Source organism: Equus quagga, chromosome 22 (assembly GCF_021613505.1).
Source record: "Equus quagga isolate Etosha38 chromosome 22, UCLA_HA_Equagga_1.0, whole genome shotgun sequence".
NCBI lineage: Eukaryota > Metazoa > Chordata > Mammalia > Perissodactyla > Equidae > Equus > Equus quagga.
The window spans coordinates 5,639,141-5,661,094 of record NC_060288.1 but is presented as its reverse complement, the minus strand read 5'-3'; the positions used below and the strand labels follow the sequence as shown (position 1 = coordinate 5,661,094).

The following is a 21,954-nucleotide window of genomic DNA, read 5'->3' as shown; positions in this document are numbered from 1 at the left end:
GCGGGGAGGAGTAGATGTTAGAAAGGGACTCCAGTCTCAAAGATAACTCAGCTCGAGTTGGCCTTCAGGGTCCGGGAATTTCGATGCAGTGCTTGCTGCTCACGAGAACTCCCTCTCTTGTTTGTTCTGAGGGCTTCAGGGTGATCTCAGAGAAAGGGCTGTATTGTCGCAGAAGCAATCAGGCTTTTGTTCTGGGACAGCCACAATTGGGGACACCAAGTACTGAAATGCAGGCTGCGAAGGGGCATTTTTAGAGAACGTGATTTAGAGCAAGTTGCACGGTTTGAAAGATAGCCGTCCTTGCCAGAGAGAGGATTCGTTGAGAATTGTTTATTTGAGAAACCAAACAATCTTTAAGCGTTTAGTTTAAAATCTTTTAGTGTGTGTGTGTCTTTGAGGTGAGGTAATGTCCAAGAATCAATACTCTGTTTTAACTCAGCCCATGCCGAAGGTATTTAGTTTGAAAAAGGTACTGTTAGCCATCGGATACGGGCAGCCTGGGCCATGGGAGGGCTTTTGATCATCTTTTCGAGAAAAAGTACCTTCGCGAATATCCAAACGATAGACGTGTTAGTCGTGCCTCTTGGTGTTAACATGTGATCACTAATCTAAACTTAGTTCAGGCAGCTTATTCATCATAATAGCTGAGAATTACTGAGTACCTAAAATGTGCAAAACACTGTTCTGAATACTTGGTGTGTTACTTAATCTCCAAGAACGCGGCGTTAGTTTCTCTTGCCCTCATTTTACTGGTGAGCAAACTGAAACAGAGAGATTAAGTGTCTTGCCCAAGGTCACACAGCTAGAAGGTGGTGGCCCCAGGTTGTCTGACTCCGGAGTTCCTGCTGCAGCTGCTCCCACAGGAGAGTTTGGACTGTGCCAGAAACAATCCAACTTCTATGTCAACTGGCGGAACACACCCCATTTCTTTCTTTAGTTCCTCCTGAACAAGGGACAAGTCTGACTCAGCAAGGTTTAACACTTAAGAAGAGGAAATTGCCAAAGTTGATTTAACTTTCTAAAAAGAAAATGTGAGAGGCACTAAAACACTGAGAGGAAGAGTTTGGGGGTCACATAGCCCTGGGTGTTATTCTAGGCTGTGTTGCGGGATGGCTGGGGATCTTGAATCTGTTCCATAACCACTCTGTGTGTGTCTCCTTGCTTGTGAAAAGGGAGTGAAAACCGTGTTTGCTTCATAGGCAGTTCTGGGTGACACAGGGTCATGTATATAGGAAGCAAGTGATAGTTTTCTCTCTGAGCAATACGTTGTTTAAGCCAAGGGTAAAGTTGACTAATCTTTGTGAATGTGCGGCTGGTTTTCTTGTGTAACGTGGAAGACAATATTGGACTCGTTCACTGAAGGCATCTGACGAATTGGACTCGGTGCCTTCTCTGTAGGATCAGTTGTGAGGGTGAGGTGCTGGATTCCTAATTCGATTATTCAATGGCTTGGCAATAGATAGAGGATCTCTGTCCAATGAGGTTCTGCATGTACCTTATGTGTTTAGCAAAGCTTGCCTAAAAATGATGAAGATAAAAGCCCATGCTTGGTCTTCACCTGGGAATATAGCCCAGGGATGGCCTGTCCTAAAGTGAATACATTAAGAAACAGGTAAACGCATGTGGGCAGTATTGGGATTGTTGGCCTCTTCAGAGTGTGCTGGTTCTGCTTGATGAGTCAGCCCTACAAACCACGTGGCACGTGTCAGGTGACAGACTCTTTAGGAATATGCAATTCCATGCCTGTAGTATACACAAAAAGCAGAAAGTATGCTTTTTATCCAAGTCCTGCCTTGTTCAGATGTGCAAGTCACAAGTCTCTCCAGGGTATAAGAGAGTGGGGGATTCATTGTTAATGTCACCCGGCTGCACATTTCCTCCCGGACATATGGCTGTCGTGGATAACAGTGACCTCAAGGAAGTTCTCCTACTCAGGCTGCTGCGTTTTCGAAATCTATTGTTCCTTTGTTAAAAAATAAATAAATACATGAAAATCACACAAGTAATGCTTTTCTACTGGCATTTGTCTCAAGGGAGAAATTATATTTCAGAATGTTCACAGTTATATTTCAGAATCGTTTAATCAAGTGCTAAAATTAACCAGATGAATTTCTCTTACCAAAGCTGTATTGTGAAATAGAAACAAGTCTGGATGTATATGAAAAGCAATGTCCGATTTTAAGGTAAAACTCATTATTATTGAAAATTATAACTGTCTCCCTTACCCACGCCCAGGGAAACGGATGAGCTGGCATTGGTAAGAGCGAGGGGAAATTTCCCTTCATTTGTTCAGGGAGGCTGCACAGTGTGGTGAGAAGGAACAGAAGCTGTGGAGTGAGGAGATCTGGGTTGGAATTCCAGCTAGATGGCTTGCTGGCTTAGTTCAGGAAGCTTTGGAAAATAATCATTTAACTCTTCCGTTGGGCAAGATTCAGCATCTTTAAAATGGCAATAGTAGTCATACCGGCTTTATGAAGTGGCAAATACAATTAGTGCAAGGCTTGGTTCTTAATGAGTGCTCACTACCTGAGTCATTGTTGATGCACTTACGTGTATATGTACCGATAACCCGGACGCCATGCTAGGTTCTTTGGGATGTATATTTACGAGCAAGGCAGGGTCTCTTCCGAAGGGGAGGTTGACTTGTGTGGTAATTCAACAAGGCCTCTTAGAGAAGAAGCCAGGCAATAGCTTTTTCAAGTTAATTTTTTCCTCAGTTCATTTCCATTTTCCAGAAAGATGGGCTCTCAAGAGGATGGACATGTGTTTGGGGATATGGTAGTTTGGTGAAATATTTGAAATCCCTGATTCCATAGTTGATTATTTTCAGCCATGTGGCCAGGGTCGGTGTTCTAAGAGTAGTAAGTAATTTGTGGAGAGATTTGAGGCATGACATAGAGCAGAGCCTGGTATGCTTTAGGGAATATGGTGTGTCACTCATTCATGCAGGGCTTGTTGGGCTTGTCTGCCTGGAATGCAGGATATGCACCTGTTGTCAATTCTTACTAAATTTCTAGACCAATCTTTGTTTGCGTTTGGAATATATCATCGTGGAATAGGTTGGTGGCAAAGTCAGGAGGAGTTTCTGAGGTCCTGAGCGTTTTTGCCGTGCAGTGAATTCAGTGCAGGTTCTCCGATAGTCTAGTGAGCTGCATAGTCAGTTCCACTCGGCCGAAGTGCCCCTGGATGGGCAAGTCACTGTGGGATAGATGCCCCCGACGTGAGGAGGGAGGTGCTGGCTTTGAAGTTTTAGACACAAGAAAGCATGGTTCAAAATAAATAAACGTAGGGAACAATATTTCTGAAACCCATTGCTTTCAAATTCAAAATACTGATCACTACCTCCTCACCACACAATTATTGTTGTCATTAAAAACATTTAAGTTGGGCCGGCCTGGTGGCGCAGCAGTTAAGTGGGAACATTTCATGGCCAGGGGTTTGCTGGTTCGGATCCCGGGTGCGGACATGGCACCATGTGGCAAGCCATGCTGCGGTAGGCGTCCCACATATAAAGCAGAGGAAGATGGGCACGGATGTTAGCTCAGGGCCAGTCTTCCTCAGCAAAAAGAGGAGTATTGGCAGATGTTAGCTCAGGGCTGATCTTCCTCGGAAAAAACAAAACAAAACATTTAAGTCGACATTTGCTATAGAAATTTTTTAAAGGTCCATGTAAAATGTTTTCATGTACAGTTAAGAGAAATTGAGAGAAAGTTGGTGGAAAGGAGCCAGAAAGGCCAGCTATATGAGGAAAAGTTAAAAGAATTATAGTATTTAACTTGGAGGAGGGACTTGACAGATGTGGAAGTATATGATTCTTAGGGGGTACTGGCTGGCCCCATCTCCAGGGAAGCCAGCCCCAAAGGAAATGGTTTGAATGGCATGAGAAGGGAATATCTGTGTGGATATGTTGAGTTTAGATATCACAACTTCTAGCTGTGGTTGAAATAGTGAAAAGAGTTAATACAGGAAGGAAAATCCCTCTCTGCGCATCATTCCGAGGTAAGATCAGCTCTATCAACGGTGGAAACTCGAAGAGGATTCAGGTGTCGTTTTGCTCCACAATTTCTTCCCTCTTTTAGCTTCAGTGGCCAGTGGCGCCTCACCCCCACCTCCACCCCACAGCTTCTCCCAGCTGGTACATGTTTCAGTGTTAAAAATCAAGACAAGAAAAGGGAAAAGATAAATAAAGGAAGGGCACAGTTGCTGGTGTCCTGAGCTAGTGAAGTGGATTATCTAACACCTGAGTTGGTTAGTAGCCAGGGTGGGCTGCAGGGCACATGAATTTGTTGACCCGGGATCAGGAAATGGAGTGTGGCATCCAAATGGCCGTGGAACATGGTGGGCTGTCTTCTGAGGACACTCTCTCTGGCTATCGTGGGGTGGGCTGTTTTTTCCTTTTTAAAATTATGTTAAAATATACATAAATAAAATTCACCATTTTCATCATTTTAAGTGTACAATTTAGTGGCATTAAGTACATTCAAATGTGTAACCATCACAACTATCCATTTCCAGAACGTTTTCATCGTCCCACACAGAGGCTCTGCACCCATTAGACAATAACTCCCCATTCTCCTCTCTCCTAGCACCTGGTGACCTTCATTCTACTTGCCATCTCTATTTGCCTATTCTGGGTCCCTCATATAAGTGGAATCTTACAATATTTGTCCTTTTGTGTCTGGCTTACTTAGCACAATGCCTTCGAGATTCATCCATGTTGTAGCGTGTATCAGACGTTCATTCCTTTTAATAGCTGAGTAATATTCCATTGTGTGTAGATACCACATTCTGTTTATCCACTCGTCTGCTGATGGACACTGGGTTGCCTCCATCTTTTGGCTATTGTGAGTAATTCCGTGAATGTTGGTGTGCAAGTATCTGTTTGAGTCCCTGCTGTCAGTTCTTTTGGGTATATACCTAGGAGTGGAATTGGTGGATCATGTGGTAATTCTATGTTTAACTTTTTGAGGAACCAACAAAATGTTTCCCATAGCACTTCACCATTTTATATTCCCACCAGCAATGCATGAGAGTTCCAGTTTCTCCACATCCTTATGAGCACTTGTTATTTTCTATGTGTTTTTAATTAATAGCTATCCAGGGGTGGGCATAGTGGTTAAGTTCGCGTGCTCCACTTTGGCAGCCCAGAATTCTTGGGTTAGGATCCTGGGTGTGGACCTAGCACTGCTCGTCAAGCCATGCTGTGGCAGCATCTCACATACAAAATAGAGGAAGACTGGCACAGATGTTAGCTCAGCAACAATCTTCCTCAAGCAAAAACAGGAAGATTGGCAACAGATGTTAGTTCAGGGCCAGTCTTCCTGGCCAAAAGAAAAAAGCTATCCAAATGGGTATGAAGTGATATTTCATTTGGTTTTGACTTACATTTCCCTAATTATCAATGATGTTGATAATCTTTTCATGTGCTTTTTGGCCGTTTGTATATCTTCTTTGGAGAAATGTCTCTTCAAGTCCTTTGCCCACTGTTGAATTAGGTTGTTTTGTTGTTGTTGAGTTACAGGCGTTCTTTATATATTCTGGATATTAATCCCTTATCAGGGAGTAAATATTTGTAAATATATTTATATATTTATATATAATACAGTATATTACAAATATATTGTAAATATTTACTCCTATTCTGTGGATTGCCTTTTTCCTGTGTTGATAGTGTCCTTTGATGCACAAAAGTTTTTAATTTTGATGAAGTCAAATTTATCATTTTTTCTTTTGTTGCCTGTGCTTTTGGTGCTGTATCTAAGAAATCACTGCCGAATCCAGCGTTGAGTGCATTTTCCCCTGTGTCTTATTCTGAGGTTTATAGTTTTAGCTCTTAAGTTTAGGTCTTTGATCCATTTTGAGTTACGTTTTACATATGGTGTAAGGTAAGGATTCCTTCGTTCTTTTGCATGTGGATCCACTTTTCCTGGCAGCATTTGTTGAAGGAATATCCTTTCCCCATTGAATGGTTTTAGCACCCTTGTGGAAAATCACTTGACCATATATGTGAGGTTTTATTTCTTGGCTCTCTGTTTTGTTCCATTGATCTATATGTCTGTCCTCATGCGAGTACCACGTTGTTTTGATTACTGTAGCTTTGTAGTACGTTTTGAAATCAGGAAGTATGAGTCCTTCAACCTTGTTCTTTTTTAAGATTGTTTTGGCTGTTTGGGGTTTCTTGAGTTTGTGTGTGTGGATGCGTGTTTGGGTTTTTGTTTGTTTTTGCTCTCTCTCTGGCTTTTTCTTCTTGGCTGATGACAGTCAAGAATAGAGAATTCTTGCATGGAGAATGCTAGACTGCCTTCAGGTGGCAGTAGGCTGCCCCAGGAATTCTCCTTCCCCGCCCTCCCCTCTACCTTCCTCCAGCCACACTTTTCACCCCAAGATATTTGCTGAGAACCTGCTGTGGGCACTGAGTATCCGGAGAGGACCAGATGTGGGCGGGATCCCAGAGGTCACTGTGAGGATCAGAGGTCCCGAGAGACGCTCATCTGACCCTTGAAGGAGTCTTGAAGGATGAGTGAGTTCTCAGGCAAGGGGGGTCAAGGGAGGGCAGTCCAGGAGAAGGGAAAACTTACGCAGCGTGGCCTGGCGGTGTCAGGGGCCTGTCGTATCTGGGCGGTGGTGAGGCTTTGGGGCAGGGTGGATGTGGAGTAGACTGCAGGGTTGGGAAGCAGTGGGTCTGGAGAGCTGGATGAGGGCTGGGTGGAGAGGTCTCTGTGGCCATGAGGGAGTTTAGACCTAATTCCAGAAGCCATAGATCAAGGTTTTCAGCTGAGGAGTTGGCCAAGCCACTGTGGCAGCCCTGGACTGAGCTGGGGAGCAGTGTTCTCGCAGAGGGGCTCAGCTGAAGGGTGGGGGACGCCACAGCTTCCTGTGATCCTCCCCAGCCCCACACTGCCCACCCAGGCAGCACGTCCAGGGGCTGGATTCCCCCTCTTCAGCCCCCGAACTTGTCTTCATTTTTCTGTATTAGCGATTCAGTAGCATGTATAAATGTTTTCATTTTTCTCATTTTCCAGATTTTTCATAACAAACATATATGCCTTTTATAATCATAAAGTATGTTAAAAAATATATGAAAATTTAGAAAACCCAAAAACCTCTAAAGGAAATAAACCACTCATCATATCATCACCCAAAAATGACTGTTAATGTGTCAGTACATTTTATTACAATCTTTTTTCCAGTAAATATATTTTTCAAAAATAGGGTTAGTATATATGTTTTGCAGTCTTTTTTTCGCTTAACATAAACATGGCTTTGTATCGTTATACTGAAATGGTACATTGTCTACATGCACCCTAATTTATTTAACTTTTTCCTAAATGGTTAACATTTAGGTTGGTTACGGTTTTTGCTCATGTAAATAACACAGTTAATAAATATTCTTATAATTCTTTATGCATCTCTGATTAATAAGTTAGGATAGGGGCTGGCCCCGTGGCCGACTGGTTAAGTTCGCACACTCTGCTTCGTTGGCCCAGGGTTTCGCCGGTTCGGATCCTGGGCACAGACATGGCACCGCTCGTCAGACCACGTTGAGGGCGGCATCCCACATGCCACAACTAGAAGGACCCACAACTAAAAATACACAACTATGAACCGGGGGTCTTTGGGGAGAAAAAGGAAAAATAAAATCTTTTAAAAAAAAAAAAGTTAGGATATATTCCTAGAAGTTTAATTAGAGTCCAAGAATGTGAACATTCTAAAGGTTGTATTTTGTAATATATTACTATATGTTGTCAAATTATTCCCCCAAAAGTAGTACCAAATTATACTCCCCCCAGCAGTATAGCATCCTCTCTATATGCTCAAAGTATCCTTCCCAGTGCTGGGGACTGCCATTTTAAATCTTTGCCAGTTTGGTAAGAACTGGCAAAAAATATATATATAATCTTGTTTTAATTTTGTTATCCATTATCAGTGAGTGAACTTTTTTCCATATTAGCCAATTGTAATTCCTTAATTTTTAATTTACTTCTCTTCACCAATTTCATACTTCAGTGTTAATTCTTCTGTATTTATTTGTGAGGCCAGCTAACATCTATGGAGCACTTACCATGTGCTAGGAAGATGTTCGTGTCTTACATGCATTACCTCAAATGATTCTCAGAATAACCCTATCAGGTAGGTACAGCTTTAAATTCCCATTTTACACATGAGGAAAGGGGCACAGAGAAATTAAGTAGCTTGCCCACTGTCTCACAGCAAATGAGTGACAAAATTGAAATTTAAACCTAGACAGCCTGAATCCAGAGACTTATATGCCTAGCCATTTGTGTTATACAAATCTATTAACCTTTGTCTACCTTTATTTTGTTGTTCTATTTTGAGGGAGAAGTATTTTTTAATTAAGCTTGTATTTTAGAACAGTGTTAGATTTACAGAAAATTTCAGCAGATATACCGAGAGTTCCCGTAGACTCCACAAGCAGTTTCCCCTATTATTAACATCTTAGATTAGTATAGCACATTTGTTACAATGAAGGAAACCATCGTTCGTATATTATTATTAACTAAAGTCAATACTTTATTCATATTTCCTTAGTTCTTATCTGATATCCTTTTTCTATTCCAGAATCCCATCCGGAATTCCACATTAGTACATTTAGTAATCATGTTACTTTTTAATATAAATAAACCTATCGTGTTTTCTTTTGGGGTTTCTTCCTCTGCCTTTATGCTTAGTAAGCTCTTCCCTATTGCAAGATGAGATAACTTTTCTCTTCTAGTTGTTTTATGACTTCCTTTTCTTTATAGTAAACTATTTACTCTATTTGAAATTTCTAGACTCACTAGTGTAAGATAGGACTCTAACTTTTTTTTTCAAAATAGCTAACAAGTTAATTCCAGCACTAGTATTAAGTATTAAATAATCATTTCTTTTCTCACAGATTTGTAATACCATTTTTAAAATTCAGCATTATAACCTCTCTTTCCTTCTAACACTTGATGGTTTATCTCTTTCCATTCTCATTCATTCAACAAACATTAATTGACTGCCTTCTTATGTTCAGGCACTGAATATTATTTATTACTTATGTAGGAATTTACGTGACCAGAGAAAAGCATTTCTAAATGTTTAAGATCTGAGTATTCATTTATAATACTGGGGGCAGGGCATTTGCCAGGGACTCAGACAAGTGGAGGTGACCTTGTGACTGGAAGGGAATGTGCAGAACTGGGAAAAAAAGAATATTCATAATGGAGCTTTTCTCATAGATTTGGCAGCGACCAAGGCCAGTCTGCAGTCCATGTGAAGATTTCCTTTTCAACAGTGTAGCTTCCTGCATGGAGACAGTGGTGCCTTTGGACGCTCTCGGGTCGTCTGTGTGCTTTGTCACGCTTACATGTTTCTTGGACAGTCTAGACTTTATTTTTCACAGGCATATGACATCAAGTCCTTGCAGATTTATATAAGGAGTGGCAAATGGTAAACCACTGTTCTCTCCTCTTCCTTTCCCAGCTTTTCTACCCCTGGAGACTCGGTAACCTTGGGGAGAGAGACTTCTTCACTTTGACATTTCTTCATTCTCAGAATTCTTACTGTTAAGGATACTTTGGATGTAATTGGGTTTTCTTGCCTGTACATAGTACAGTTTCACCTTGACCAATCCTTTGGTATGTCTGCTGCAACTATTATTAATAACAGTTGTAGCAAATGAAATTATATTTGGCTTGCTTAAATTTAGGGGCATCACATGGAAACTTGAAAGTCATGGCTATTTTCTGAAAGCGGGATAGTTCTGGTTCTAATATAACCATCATCTGTCTTGTGCTGTGTGTCCCCATAAAAGCCTGACAGCGTGGCATATCACTGGTAAGGCAGAGAGCTCCCAGGAGTCTTGCCGAAATGCTTTGCTTTAGAGCATTAGCTCTTAAAACTTCTTTGGGTCACAGATCCCTTTGACAATGTAAAACTTTTATAGGCTTTCTCCAAATGAAAATACACATATAGACAATATACAAAAGTTAGGAGTGTCCGAGATCCTGAAGCCTACGCATTATCCAATTTAATCTTTTCATGGACCCTATGAAAGAGATATTATTATCTCCATTTTTCAGATGAATAAACTGAGACCTGGAAAAGTTGAGAAACTGAGGCCACAGAGCTAGTTAATGGTGGAGCTGGGATTCAGGTCTAGTGAACCTGGCTGAAGCAGAGGCAACAAGATTGCCAGTCATTTCCAGAGGGGGTTTGCCACGTTGGCAACTCATTAACCAGCAGAGGCTTCTGTTTATCTGCTAGAAAATAAGTTTTTATGGCTCTTTCCCTACTGATAACATAGTTTCAGGAAAGTAAATGAGGAAACATTGTCCAGCCCATTCTGTAGATAAATACTTGTCTACTGTATTGCATTTACACAGAGCTGAGAGAATGCCTCTCCTGGGTTTCTTTGCTGTGCGTCTTGCTTTCCTAACAACTGCAAAATGTTATGTTTCTATGGCTACATCAAAATTGTTCTTAAATAGTGGTTTGAGAAAACAAAACTAGGAAGGCTTGGACAAGATATAATGGTGGGAAGATGCCTGGCATTTTACCTGCTAGGCATCACCTCCTAAGCATTTTTCCGAGTCTGATAGGGTCTTCTTGTCTCTGTCCCCTCCCTGGTTCCTTGGTTTGCCTTTCAAACCTATGTAATGTATTCACTGGTTTCACCATGTGTGAACCTGTGGTTCCTAATGAATGTCCAGTGGCCCGTAGTGGTGACATTTGAGAACACAAGTCAAGTTCTGAATAGCATGGGCCACCTTTACAGTTGACATCTGAAGTGGAGGTTGGCAGATTTTCTTTTTTTTTGTAGAATAAATTTTTTTTTTAAGATTTTATTTTTTTTCCTTTTTCTCCCCAAAGCCCCCCTGTACATAGTTGTATATTCTTCGTTGTGGGTCCTTCTAGTTGTGGCATGTGGGACGCCGCCTCAGCGCGGTTTGATGAGCAGTGCCATGTCCGTGCCCAGGATTTGAACCAATGAAACACCAGGCCGCCTGCAGCGGAGCGCGCGAACTTAACCAGTCGGCCACGGGGCCAGTCCCAGGCAGATTTTCTTGAGGACGAGATTAGAAGAAATGTGCCCAGACTTCAGGAGTGGCTGACAAGAGCGGGAGGAAGAGAGACAGAGGTCCTGTAGTCTAGAGTCGGCCTCCTCCCCGTCTGCTACCACCCTGCTGCTCCTTGCCAGGGGGAAGGTGCTGTTCTCCAGTCCTCCCACCAGGGGGCGCCAGCTACCAGCCCCTTGGTTTTTGGCGGAGGTCGGCCTGACTGAGGGTGAGCAAGACTGTTTCTTCAGTCATCGCCTTTACTGGGGTAAAATGAGAAGGTCGTCTGATACTAATTTACAGTACATGTAGGAGAAAAGAAAATAGATTAGGGAATGAGGGAGGACGAAACTGAATTTTTGATCCTTCCATTTCCTTTTGCTGGCCAGGGTCCTCCTGTCATGGGTGTTATTTCTCTTCACTCCTCCTAATAGCATGCTTCAGATCGTAACTAGCGGCTTCCGACAGGTCGGAACTCTTCCCCTGCCTTCCTGTTGTTCATTGGCGTTCGTTGGTTGAATTGCAGCATAAACACCCTGTGTTAGATGCAGAGGGTGCTCGTTGTGGCTTTTTATATTTATAGAAATAGAAATCTTGAAGAATTTTGAAGAAATTCTCTTCAAAACGAATTTGTTGATTCAGTGTGTGGCAGAACTTTCTGGTGCCCTCTGGTGGCTGCTGTAGCTCCCGGCTGGTAGCTGTACAGCAGACCAAGGCTTTCTTCATAGAGAGAAACAATGCCAATCCTTCATTAACAGCAGTGGGTTATCCCAGCTCCTGAGGAGAGTTCCCAGAGACCAAAACCCACACAATCCCAATACTTACTCGACTGGCTCTTCCAACATCTCTTTTTCTCGGTTTTTGTTGCCCTAGGCCTACACTTTTTAATTTCTCCTTGTCTTTCTCATTTGGCAGCCCTTTCTCAGTTCATGGTCTTGTTCTTTAAGGTAAAAGCTATTTTTATACCTCTGTAATTGTCTGTCTTGTTTGATTGATTCCATACCCCTGTATGAATGGTCAGTGGGGCTAGGGAGGGTCTGATGTTGGGACTAAAGTGCTTGTGACTGTGTGTGTGTGCGTGTGACTGTGTGTGCGTGTGACTGTGTGTGCGTGTGACTGTGTGTGTGTGTGACTGTGTGTGTGTGCGTGTGACTGTGTGTGCGTGTGACTGTGTGTGCGTGCGTGTGACTGTGTGTGCGTGTGACTGTGTGTGTGCGTGTGACTGTGCGTGTGAGTGTGCGTGCGTGTGACTGTGTGTGTGTGACTGTGTGTGTGCGTGTGACTGTGTGTGTGCGTGTGACTGTGTGTGCGTGTGACTGTGTGTGCGTGTGACTGTGTGTGGGAGGTGTATGTATGTATGTGTGGGGATGGTGTGTCTGTGTGACAGTGTGTGTGATGGGTGTGTGTGTTTGGGGGGGGGTCACTGTGTTTGTGACTCTGTGTGTGAGTGTGAACGAGTGTGCACCTGTGTTGCCCGCCCTGAGTTTCCCACAAATCCTTCCTCACGCGCCGTGACAGTTTCCCCACCGAGATGCCAGCAGACTGGTTTCCTCTGCTGAGCCGAAGAGCGCGTCCAGGGCTGCCTTGCACAGAGCGTGAATGCTCTGGCTGACAGCCGCAGCTCCCAGGTTTCTCACCTTCTTTCCAAAGCGGAGAGGATTTTCGATGCTGCATTGTTAATCAGCATGAAAATATCTCCCCAGGAGCCGCCGCTTTCCTGCCTTCGGAATCATCTCGAGGAGGGCTGGAGGGGAGCGGTTCACGTTTCTGCTCTGCAGCCAGTAGCACGGCGCCCTCCGGTTCTCGCTCGCGTCCTCCCCCCGCCCTCCCCCGCCCCTTCTCCCTTCGCAGGTCTGAAAGCCCTCTATGGAAGCGGAATCTTGTCGCTGCCTTTTTTGGTCATACTTGCGCTTTCCTCCTCGTTCCTCACTGGGAGGCTCGGGCTGGGTGAACCCGGTCAGTTCCTTGCGTTGTGCTCTCTCTAACGTGCCTCCCTGCACGTCGAGTGCAGAGACGATCAGTCGTTGCCTCGGAGAGCCTTGCCCCTGCTGGAGCCACTCGGCAGATGTTTTTGAATGAGTGAATTTAATTAGAGTGTGGATGCTGAAGGTAAAGCGATTCTGAATATCTTATTTAAGAAAAAAACCCTCAACATCTAAAGGGAGAAAAGAGAGACTCCAGCACAAGGGCACCTTCACATCTCTGAGAGTTAGGGCATTTCTTTAAATTTGACCCTTGATGGTGTTGGCGAGGGAGGGAGGATTCTGGGAATATCTGAGGCCACTTTTTACCAAACAGATCTGCCAGGAGCCTTGGAATGAAGCTGAAGAATGTTGCCACACAATCTCGGTGTATCCTTTCCTGGCACCCGCCGGCCTGGGAAATGTGTCTGCCAGCCATCATTACTTGAGGTTTACCAAGTGTCTTAAATAAAGGGATTATTGAACCAAGAGGCAACTGACTAATGAGAATGCCCATCATGTTGGCTAATCCCAGCGCAGAGTCACATTTCTGCTTGTACTGTCCACTGATATCACCCAAACACACTCAGCCTGTGCCCTGGTGACTGCCATTACTATGTAGAGGTCATTTCTCCAATGGGTGGCTCCAGCAGGCAGCTTTTCGAGTGACTCCCTCCCTGAGGATGCTGAATTTTCCTCGGAATCCTGCTGAAGGGGCCCAGATTTGATACAGGAAATAGGAGGGTAGTGGTGAAAAAGTTTGGAGAGGTTGTCAGGAGGCGTAAGTTGGATGGGCTTGGGTCATGTGCTCTTTGCTGAACCAAGTGTGGGGGTGGGGGATGGGGTTTGTGGTGGGGTGTGCTGTCTAGTCAGGCCTGAGTCACTTTCCCGCCCCTGCATCAGGAGCTATCCAAACCACAACCCTGGTGGGGGGAGGGTGCCTCAAAGAAAATAGAGATTATTGCTGGAAGAAGGGGGAATGAGGTTAGGCAGACAGGAATCGGGAGTCCCTCTTGCAGCTGTAATTCAGCTGTTGCAAGTTAGCTGTTGGTGATGCTGTGGACTCATGAGTTTTGCTGAGGTAATTCAGAATGTTTTGGATGAAAGGAAATAGTAACTGATATTCAACCCATAAATACCATTTTAAGGAGGAAATATTGAACTTGCTGTTGATCAAAAAGCTTTTTGTCTGTAGTGTGGAGCTTAGAGACACATTTCCTGTATAGAGAGTGAGGGTCCATGGCGTGACTGAAAACACACTGATTGAAGGGACTTTAGCGCAATCCTGTATCGGCTTCACCTGGAGGGCACGCAGGTGGCTGGGCCCACCCCAGCGGGTCTGATCCAGTAGGGCTGGGGTGGGGCTCTAGGATTTGCCTTTCTAATACCCAGATGCTGCTGATGCTGCTGGTCCAGGGACCACACAGATGGTATTCCTGATTTAAGGCAAAGGACTTAAACACTTCGTTTACCAAAAAAGAAAGAAAGGAAGGAAGGCAGGGCGGGAAGGAAGGAAGTCAGTTAGCGTTTCCGACAATAAGTTACAGGATGTTCAGGCTGCATTAACAATCAGATGTGTTCGCGTAAAACCAACAATGGCATCTCATTTTCACCTATTTGCCAAAGTTTTAGGAGATTGACTGAACTCCATGTTGGTTAAAGTTGAGGGAAAGGCTGTCAGATACACTGTCGTTTAGCAATGTAAACCAGTCCAACCACTCTGAGGGCCATTTGGCTCTCTGTCTCCTAATATAAAATGTGTGTGTTTTGACACTACAATCCCGCTTCTAGTTTTAACTCTTAAGAAATAACCATATATGTGTAAAAAGATGTATGCACAGGGTTGTTCATCACCATTTCATTTACAATGAGGAACAATGAAGCCCCTAAATATCCCTCCATGGGAGCAAATTATGTAAATTACGTAGACACACAAAGGCTTGTTATGCAGCTCAGAGAAGAGAGCGGAAGCCTGGGCTCTGCAGGGCTCCAGAAGGGCCTTGGCTGCACGTCCTGGTTCCACTTCCTCCCCTAAGGAGCAGAGCTATGATGAAAACAGGAGTAGGGGACAATGTATATATTTAAATCCCATTTCTTTAAAGGTATCTGTCCGTCTGTCTATCTGTGCTCCTAAGGACGGGCTTATGTGTATGTAAGAGGTGGATTTGGAAGGTTTTGTCTATTCATTCAGTCGCTAAATATTACTGAGCAGACAGAACAAGACAGACAAGGTGCTTTGTGTTCACGAAGCATACTTCTAGTGGGGAAAGACAGATAATAAGTAGAAAAATAGGAATAATTGGATTCCACATGTAAAAAGTTCTATCCCACTCCACCAGCCTCAGTGCTCACTCACTTCGCTGTGGCCACACTGGCCCCAAAGCAGAGGCTCCCGTTCCCTGTGCTGGACGCTGTTACCCCCACGCTTCCCAGGTGCATCCCTCAGGCCTCTGTGTGTCACCTCCTCAGAGCGGCCTCCCTGATTTATGTCCACTAGTCCCCCCATGCCACCCCCTGGCATTTCTCATAGCCCCCTGCACTTTGCTTACTTATCATGCACAACAGTTTGTAAGTTACATATTTCTTTCTTTGCTTACTAAACTCAAGCTCCATGAGGGCAAGAACTGGGTCTGTTTTGTCATAAAATTTGTGGAATGATTAAATGAAAGAATGAAGAGATGTATTATTTTGCCTTCAACAATAAAGGTATTTTAAATACTTTTACAAACAAAGCACAGTGTTATTTGTATATGAAAGAATTCTTCGCTTTACAAAATAGTTCACGTTGCTTTTTTTCCCCCTCCCCAAAGCCCCAGGACATGGTCCTATATCCTAGTTGTAGGTCCTTCTGATTCTTCTATGTGAGCCACTGCCACAGCATGGCTACTGACGACGAGTAGTGTGGTTCTTCTCCTGGGAACCGAACCCAGGCCACAGAAGTGGAGCGCGCCAAACTTTAACCAGTGGGCCATCAGTGCTGGCTATCTCGTTGCCTTTTAAAATGAGGTGAATTTCGGGGGTAAGTTGTATCTCTTTTACACACACTAAGGGTGCATACCCTTTAGGATTGGGGAGAAAGCCTAGAATTCACACTTCCACAAGAGGTCCTTGTCCTCATCCTGCAGACTTTGGTGGCTGAGTGCTCCCTGTGCAGTCCTTCGTGTTTTGGGGACTCATCTGCTTGTCTGAAAACAAGGATATTGAGCCCACTGATCTTTGGCAAAGGTCCTTTCCAACTAAAAATTCCTATGGTTCTGTGAGATCTGGGACGGATGCTTAGGTTTGGAGTCAGTGACTTATCATTTATTCAGAAAACAATTTAAAACAATACATTCTACTCGGTAGCTCTCTATGCCTTGGCCAAAGGAAATAGAAAATACATATGATTATATATCCTACATGATGAGGTACCAAGAAGAGCAGTAAGGATAACGTTGCTTCTGGTAATTCTGTCAGATAATACAACACAATAACTTGACCAGTTATGAGTCCATAAGAAAATGTTTCTAAAAAAATATTTTGTGGGTGAGTGCTAGAGATCGTCACTAACACCAATTAGTGTTACAGCCAAAGAACAACAATGATTAATTCGTTTATAGAAGGTGGGTCAATTATTATTTTAGCCTTTGAATTGGGAAAATACTCATATCTATTATATAGTATTTCTAGACTGATTAAATTATGTTATTTTTCCAGGAAATCTCCCCAAAGAAGATAATATCCTTTGTATAATATCCAAATCTATTCTGCCTGGAAGACTTGGCCTTTGTAGGCACCCAGGTGTTGACTCCCTGCCCACTGCAGCTTTCTTGTCCACACCCATCATCTTTAAAGATGCAACTGCCTAATTGCCAGAAGTGCAGTATTACAACTCAAGTCATTACAGGAGGGGGAGGGTGGGCTCAGTCCTGCTTTCAGGAGAGTCTCCTGGTTGGGGAATTTTCTGGCCTGAGGAAAAATGATGCCACTGAGATATAAGATGAATTTTTGAAGGAACCTAAGTATAATCCTGCTTCCAATGATGTGCAATGAAATTTAAGGCAAGGTCTTCCCATGTAGCCATCTAAGGGAGTTTAGATGCTGAAATGCCCGAAAAGAGGTTGTATTGTTAAGGGGAGGAGGTAAGAGCGCCGTAACCAAGAGACCCAGCAGTACAGTGGTGCAAAGATGGACTTTTATTTCTCTCTCGCTTAACACTCCTCAGATGGCAATTCATATAGGGCAGCAGGATGCTCTGCTCCATAAGGTCAGCCTGGCCTGGCTCTGCCTCGTTGTTCCACAATCTCCCAAGTGCGGTCCTTGTCCACACAATAGAAGCTGGCTAACCCCCAGCCCACTGGACAGGGGAAAGAGGGTGCAGGGCAAGCAGTTTTCTTTATAGAGACATTGCCCCAAAGTTGCATCTGCCACTCAGCTCACATCCCACAGGTCAGAACTGAGTCACAAGGTGACACTGAGCTGCAGAGAAAACAGGGAAGTGTGGCCTCTAGCTGGGTGGCTCTGTGCCCAGCAGAACCGAGGGGGTTCTTTCATCAGAAGAAATAAGGAAATAATGGATGTGGGGGGAAGTTAGAACGTGCCATGATGGTCTTGTAGAAATTCAAAGGGTCAGGGTACACTCGGCACACACTGCCAAAGCAGCATTACTGTTTTTCTTTTTTATCTTAATTAAAATTGTGTGTGTGTGTGTGTGTGTGTGTGTGTTGTATTCACACCAGTACAGAAGGAATGGAGCCATAAGTTAGTTTTCCAATTTGTGTAGGAGATATCTTTTGACAGTTTTATCAAGTTTCCAATGGTTAAAATATTTCATTTCCTCTAGGAAGATAGAGGAGGTCAGTGTGACCCTCCCTCAGTATATCAGTGTGTTCACTTTCCACACTGAAGCCAGCTGCCTCAATCCTGAGCCACTCTTTTGCCCTCTGGGCATGGTTGAATTTACCATGAAGCTAGTGAAGCTTAAACTTCAGGACCTCTCATTGGCGGAGGCCCCCTCCCAGGTCTCCGAGGGGCCCAGCATTGTGTTCACAAGGTCTTTTTGTATTTTATTAAAGAGAGCTCCCCAAACTCTTAAGCTTCCTGCTCTGCAAAGTCAGACCATGGCAGCCTCTTCCAATCCCCCACGCCCCACTGAGTCCCCCCTCAGTTCCCACTTTTTCCCAGGGGGGAAGAGGCTCCTAGTAGTTCTAACTGCCTCATCAACATAGTTTCTTGGAAGAAACCACCCTAAAGAGAAATACACCAAAAGAGAGAGCACCCCAAAGAGAGATGCTGAAATTGGTTCTTTCGCATCTTCCGCTTAATAAAGAGCCCCTTTTATGTCCTGCCCCAATTTTGTGTGTCTTTCAGGACTCTCATGTGTATCAGGAGGAGTCCCTGGAGAAACTCCCTTTGGATGGCACCTTGGCCCTCCAGGCAAATGCCTCCTTGTAATGAGGGTCACTCTCTGGTCACCAGACTGTGGGTCTCTGACGTTAGACCCACAGGCTGCCCACTGGGCCTTCTTCCCCTTTCCACCACTGTACGTCCTCCAAGCTTGCTGCTGCTTGTAGTAATCTGTGGCAGGTCTGGGCCGCATGTGAGGGCCTCTTTGGTTAGAATTTCCTTGTAACTGTTGGAGGAAGAGAATCTTCTGGGGGTTCCACTTTCAGATTTGAAAATTAATCTTTATCAATTAGTGTAAAGCATCGTTCCTGGAGTGGAGCTTGACTGTAAATGGGGAAGAGGACGGGGAGAGATGGGCACAGATACGTACACACACATAAGTTTGCATATAGTTTCAAGGAGATCCCGGTCTTCTGAAACCCTTCCTTGCTAAGCCCAGATCAGGAGCCCTTCTAGAGGTTGAAAATGTAGCCAACTTACCCTGTTTAAGAAAAAAAAAACGCAGTAATGATACCTTCCTCATGAGACTGTGGGGCAAGGGGGTGGGGATTACATGAGATAATTCACACGAAGCGCTTAGCACAGTGTCTGATGCACAGCAAGCAGTTATCATTGCTCCCTTCTCTGTCGGGGTTTGGACGATCTTACCGGTTTTCATGAGTTCCTTAGATAAAAACAATACTAGCTTTTGGCTGCTACTATTTTCCGCAGCCTGTCGATTTCCTTTTTCATTTGAAGGCAGACATGTAGAAGCTTTATGCTTCGTATGCAGCCAAATCTGCGATCTCTATTTTGTGTGTGATTTCATTAATAACTTTGAAGTTTGGACAGTCATCCTTCCGACAGAGCTTTGACAGATTCTGTTGCTTCTAGGTTGTTTTCTCTCCTGGTTTGATTTTTATTATTTAGCCATCTAATCCATCTGGAGTTTATCTTGGTCTGTGCTCTGAGGTAAGCATTTAACTTGATCTTTTTTCCCCGTTGCCGACCAATTACTCTCCAACCATTCATTAAATAATCTTCTCTTCCCCACTGCATTGTAACATCCTCTTTATCACATCATAAATTCCTCTGTCTTGTAGGGTCTTCTTCTGGGCTTTCTGTTCTGTTTCACAGAACAACGATATGCCTATTTTTACATAAATGTGTCAATATCTTATAGACCTAATCCCCTCTTGAGTCTTTTTTTAAAGAATCTAAAATATGCTCACCAGTTTATTTTTCCAGATAAACATTTGAAAAATAGTGACAAATCCTAAGAAAAACCCCCTAAGAATTTTCATTGAAATCACATTAGACCTATAAATTAATTGGGTAGTATCGCCATCTTTACAATATTTACCTTTGCCAACTTGGAACATTATGTCTTTCCGTTTATTCAGCCAGTCATTTAGCTTACATTTATTAGTGAAGAAAATGAGTGATGTGTTAATATTTGGAGTTTGAAAAAATTTTAACACACCCAAAAAGGACATGTTTCCCCTCTCCCTGCTTCGTACTATAACAAAGAAGTAAAAGGACATATTTTCCTTCAATTCTCACACACAGGTAGTTTCAGAACCCAAATACAGCAGTTAAACTTTTTCTCTAAAAAGATAAAAGCTGGGCCAGCCCCAGTTGCCTAGTGGTTAAGTTCAGCGCGCTCTGCTTTGGTGGCCTGGGTTCGGTTCCTGGGCATGGACCTACTGCTGGGTTAACAGCCATTGTGGTGGTGGCCCACATACTAAAAAGTAGAGAAAGATTGGCACAGCTGTTAGCTCAGGGCAAATCTTCCTCAGCAAAAAAAATAAATAAAAGCTGGAAGTAACAGGAGGCTGCAAAGCGTGTCATGGAATTTCCATCTTAGTTTCCCATCTTTTTCTCTCTTAGAAACACAGGAAGATTATTGGTCACAACAGAGTTACTATAATGAAATCCTCCCATGTCCCCAGAGTGGGGACATAGAGGAGTAGGTGTCTCAGATATTTTGGAAAACTTTTTGTGGTTTTATTCTCTCTTCTGGGTGCTCACTTCTCCCACATCCTCCTACCAGTGCATCTCGGCTGCCCTTTCCAGGTGTCCCTCCAATCTGTTCCTTCTAGCTTCTTAGTGACACTGATTCATAAATTGAAAATGGGGACATGTATTCACGAGGATAGTGGGTAGGATACTCGTTATCGCGATAATCTCAGGAAATCTGGGCCATGTCCTCAATGTTCTAGTCTTCCAGATGCAGTATTTGGGAGATTTATTTTATTTCGGAGGTAGGGTAGAGGGAGTAAAATGTCTGCGAGAGAAGGAATATTTTTCTATTTCAATTTCCTAAATCCCTTCAGCCTCTTTAACTCAAGCCTTAGATTCCACCCTCCCCCAGCCCAGGGAAATGAAGTAAAGTAGATCTCTCAAATTTGGAGTGATGTTCACCATTGGAAATGTCCATTCACAAACACCTTAGAAAGTTTCAGATGCTTTTCTTGTCTGAGGCTTTACATAGAAAGCTCTCTGACTCGGAGGGCCCACTTTTCTTTATGGCTACGCTGCTAAAAAGGAACATAAGTTCAAAAGTTTCGTCTTCAGAAGAAAACAAAATCTGCTAAGTCAGTAATTTTGCAAGATGATATACCTGTTTAACAGGCTCTGTAATTGCAATAATGTTGTTTAGCAGGAAAAACCAAATATATCCACTGGAATAGAAGATATTTCTAAATTTAAAGATAGCTCACTTCTCTATGTGGATCTTTTGTGTTTAATTTTGGTTGGCTTGTTTTCGAGTTGGGATTTGTGGTAGGTGGTGGGAAGAATTAGGGATAGTGCTGGGGTTAATTTCCTCACTTAGAATGAACAGACTGGCCTAATTCTGTTTATGTCTTTCGTGCTCAACAGCTGTCTCTCTCATACTCTTACATCCCAGGGTAGAGAACTAAAGTGAACTTTCTTATAATAAAGTCAATAAACATAGTCATGATATCTGACGGGGATGAGAGAGAACCTCATAGAACTGGCTCTTAAGTGACACAAGGTTAATGTAAACACCATAAAACATATTTGCTTTTTTTCCGCTTGTCTGAAAGCTGACAGTGTATAACTCTGCTTTGTGGCAGTTCTGCTGTACAGCTGATTGTGACCTGGGTCGAATGGCATACTTTCTGGGGAAGTCAAACTTTACTTTTGTGATAGAGAACAAAATATATCAGAGGCTGGATCTGACAAGAGTTGCTCACCAGAGCAAAGCCGGGACAAGGGTCTGTGAGCAGGCCCTAGGTGGGGAGGTTGGCCAAGTCTTTAATGGATGCAATCTGGATCCCTTTTAATCTTCCTGGAGCTCTGAAAGAGTCTTAACTGTGGACATAAATCTAGCTTTTCTCTTTTTTAAAAAAAATTTTTTTTAAATTTATATTTATTTATTTTTGAGGAAGATTAGCCCTGAGCTAACATCTGCTGCCAATCCTCCTCTTTTTGCTGAGGAAGACTGGCCCTGAGCTAACATCCGTGTCCATCTTCCTCTACTTTATATGTGGGATGCCTACCACAGCATGGCTTGCCAAGCGGTGCCATGTCCACACCTGGGATCCGAACCGGTGAACCCC

At 43.5% G+C, this 21,954-nt stretch overlaps 1 protein-coding gene across 7 annotated transcripts in view; it reads left to right on the top strand.

Annotated features, from left to right (window-relative positions):
- Positions 1-21,954, top strand: part of TACC1 (transforming acidic coiled-coil containing protein 1) — a 120,326-nt gene that overhangs the window by 29,644 nt on the left and 68,728 nt on the right. The window lies entirely within an intron of this gene.